Here is a 4,329-nt window from a genome sequence, read left to right as displayed (position 1 = left end):
CTGACAGACGGGACAACCGGCTTATTAACATCTATTCTGAGGGACGGCATACTGTGTGATGAAATGCCCCGGATACAAAGCACCAATCCCAGTTTATAGTTGGGCGAAACATCCTGTTGATCGATGGGATTAGAGATATCTCAAAATGCAGTCTTCACATGCAAAGTGCCCACCCACCACCATCATAGTCATCATCATCATCATCATCTCTTTACAAAGCGTCTGTGCTGCCGAAGCAGTTTCTTGGCAAGGATTATGTTGGGTGTTTTGCCATTGCCTTCCAATTTGTCCAGGGTGCCCAGAATAGTTCAGCTACTCTTCACAAAAGACACCGAGGGATCTTTAACGTCCACTGAACGACTGGTGCTGGCAGACAGATATTCTGATTTAACATCTTTCTGAGGGACGGCAGACACGTACCAGATGCCTCAACCTGCATATGAAACTGAAGGTGTGTGTTCCATTAGCAAGCTGCTTGCTATCGCTTTCCAAGCCAGCCGTTCCACATCAACTGCTTTGCAAGATAGGCTGGATCTGCATCCGGACGTGAACCAAAATCGAATCGGCTTGTTCTTGCCACCTACCCAACTCATCCACCAAGTTTTCTCATAACCAGTCCACAACGTTTCAAAATATCACACAGACACACAAAGAAGAAGGACAGGATTCCGGCGAAATCAAAATAAATCCAGTACTTTCACCGTGTAAAACAAACCAAGGTACCAATACGAACCAAGGGTCGGTACTTTCATTGTGTAAAATAAACCAAGGTTCCAATACGAACCAAGAATCGGTACTTTCATTGTGTAAAATAAACAAAGGTACTAATATGAACCCTGGATCGGTACTTTCACCGTGTAAAATAAACCAAGGTACCATTATGAACCAAGGATCGGTACTTTCATTGTGTAAAATAAACCAAGGTACCAATATGAACCAAGGATCGGTACTTTCACCGTGTAAAATAAACCAAGGTACCAATATGAACCAAAGATCGGTACTTTCATTGTGTAAAATAAACCAAGGTACCAATATGAACCAAGGATCGGTACTTTCATTGTGTAAAATAAACCAAGGTACCATTATGAACCCTGGATCGGTACTTTCACCGTGTAAAATAAACCAAGGTACCAATATGAACCCTGGATCGGTACTTTCATTGTGTAAAATAAACCAAAGTACCAATATGAACCAAGGATCGGTACTTTCACCATGTAAAATAAACCAAGGAACCATTATGAACCAAGGATCGGTACTTTCATTGTGTAAAATAAACCAAGGTACCAATATGAACCCTGGATCGGTACTTTCACCGTGTAAAATAAACCAAGGTACCAATATGAACCCTGGATCGGTACTTTCACTGTGTAAAATAAACCAAGGTACCATTATGAACCAAGGATCGGTACTTTCATTGTGTAAAATAAACCAAGGTACTAATATGAACCCTGGATCGGTACTTTCACCGTGTAAAATAAACGAAGGTACCATTATGAACCAAGGATCAGTACTTTCATTGTGTAAAATAAACCAAGGTACCAATATGAACCAGGGATCGGTACTTTCACCGTGTAAAATAAACCAAGGTACCAATATGAACCAAGGATCGGTACTTTCATTGTGTAAAATAAACCAAGGTACCATTATGAACCCTGGATCGGTACTTTCACCGTGTAAAATAAACCAAGGTACCAATATGAACCCTGGATCGGTACTTTCATTGTGTAAAATAAACCAAGGAACCATTATGAACCAAGGATCGGTACTTTCATTGTGTAAAACAAACCAAGGTACCAATACGAACCAAGGATCGGTACTTTCATTGTGTAAAATCACCCAAGGTACCAATATGAACCAAGGATCGGTACTTTCATTGTGTAAAATAAACCAAGGTACCAATATGAACCAAGGATCGGTACTTTCACCGTGTAAAATAAACCAAGGTACCAATATGAACCCTGGATCGGTGCTTTCACCGTGTAAAATAAACCAAGGTACCATTATGAACCAAGGATCGGTACTTTCATTGTGTAAAATAAACCAAGGTATAATTATGAACCAAGGATCGGTACTTTCATTGTGTAAAATAAACCAAGGAACCATTATGAACCCTGGATCGGTACTTTCACCGTGTAAAATCAACCAAGGTACCAATATGAACCCTGGATCGGTACTTTCACCATGTAAAATCAACCAAGGTACCAATATGAACCCTGGATCGGTACTTTCACCATGTAAAATAAACCAAGGTACCATTATTAACCAAGGATCGGTACTTTCATTGTGTAAAATAAACCAAGGTACCAATATGAACCCTGGATCGGTACTTTCACCGTGTAAAATCAACCAAGGTACCAATATGAACCCTGGATCGGTACTTTCACCATGTAAAATAAACCAAGGTACCATTATGAACCAAGGATCGGTACTTTCATTGTGTAAAATAAACCAAGGTACCAATACGAACCAAGGATCGGTACTTTCATTGTGTAGAATAAACCAAGGTACCAACATGAACCAAGAATAGGTACTTTAATTGAAGTACTAGCAGGGAAATACTTCTTACTGTATTTTTGCATTAAATGCCAAAAGATCCTAACATGACTTTAACTGTAGAAATTTGGTTTGTCCTCATTGTTGTACAGAGTGGCCACACAGTCTCAATGCACGCATTTAGAATCTAGTTCGAATTTGTCTGTATGCTTCCCTCCAATCTCCGCATAAATTTGAATTGTTTTCCATGTTCTTCTGGACATCTTCTTCCATGTTGAGGGTTGGAGGTTATATAAGCAGCCCCTGACAACTGTTTTGAGGTCTTCAACTCTTGTTAGGCAGAGCTGAGAAATTTCCTCTTTCACAATGCCCCAAAGCAAGTTGTCACATGTTGTTAAGTCCGGACTTTGAGGAGGCCTCACTATCTTGGATCCACGTCCAATCCATCGTCCACTGAGTTCGTCGTCGAGATATTCTGTAACTGTTAGAGCATAATGTGCTGGTGCACCATCTTGTTGCAGGATAGCTGAAGATACAGTAGCTGATTATTGACAGTTGAAGACTTCAAAACAACTGTCAGGGGCTGCTTTTATGACCTCCAACCCTCAACATGGAAGAAGATGTCGAGAAGAACATGGAGAAAAATTCAAATTTGTGCGGAGAATGGAGGCAAGCATACGTGGATTCTAACTGCGTGCATTGGGACTTTGTGGCCACTCTGTACTCCGTATGCTGTGACAAAACAACTCAGAAACAAAACTTCCAACTCACCACAGCTAGGAAGTGCAAATATCTGATCACCATAAAGATGGTGCAAGGGAGCAGATAGATCTGTTGGATATCCAAATGGGTCCTCAATGTTTCGAGTCTCTGCATCGAGCTGGTGCCCAATGACGAACTCGTGACACAAATGTGATGTCAGGTGATCGAAAGTCGTCGAATAAAAAAAATCAATCAATCAAATCATGGTTCTTGTCGAATATTCTCAACGTGAATAAGGCCAAGTTAACAAGAAGCAGAATCAAAACATCAAAACAGAATGTTATTAAAAGCAAGAGTGTGAAGTTCCCTCATTATTTGCTTTATGAAAACAACGCCACGATACGTGGACTTGCAAAGAGAATCCCGTTGAGTAGTTATCAGAAAAAACCCACTGACTGACTCTTGACCAAAACTTCCCCAAATCTTTCTTTCTACTAAACCTCTTCTCATTCATCCTCAAGTCGACATCATGTAACCAATAATAACTGGCCATGAGAGTCACATGATTTAAGGCCAGGAAAGTTTTGCACATGTTCTGTCTTGCAAAGCAGGTCACTACACAACGTTTATCATCTGATTTGCAAATTAACATCACAAAAGTGGGAAAGAGCAAAGTGGAGTCTTTCTCATAATCCTCTTGCACAACAACCTTTTTATTGTCATAAGTTTCCTAAAACTGAGATGAAGAATTCTCCAAGAAGACTACTGTTTGTGCACCACCATAGGAAGTGAGGTGCAGCTAACATTTCAAGTGCCAGCTTTGTCAAAACAACTTTTTGCTCCAGCTGATGAAAAGCTGCCACTTGAAATGTGAGCCACACTTCGATTCCCATGAAGGTAAATACACTCTGATCAATTTTCATTTGATAAAAAAATCCATTGTATAACTCGTCTGCTGATGCCAGAAGTTATCCTTTATTAAGACTATTACCCCCATTCACACCGCAAAAGTATTCCATTCCTGGAACAGCTTAAGCACCACCTTCTCCATCTAAATGCCACACACCACTGAAGTTCCACCAGGCAAGAAAATTGTTACAGAAGAACTCTTTCACAAAGTCTTGTGCAATTACT

The sequence above is a fragment of the Eptatretus burgeri genome, chromosome 2 (assembly GCF_056783735.1).
Source record: "Eptatretus burgeri isolate ZD-2024b chromosome 2, Ebu_testis_v1, whole genome shotgun sequence".
NCBI lineage: Eukaryota > Metazoa > Chordata > Myxini > Myxiniformes > Myxinidae > Eptatretus > Eptatretus burgeri.
This window is presented reverse-complemented; position numbering follows the sequence as displayed.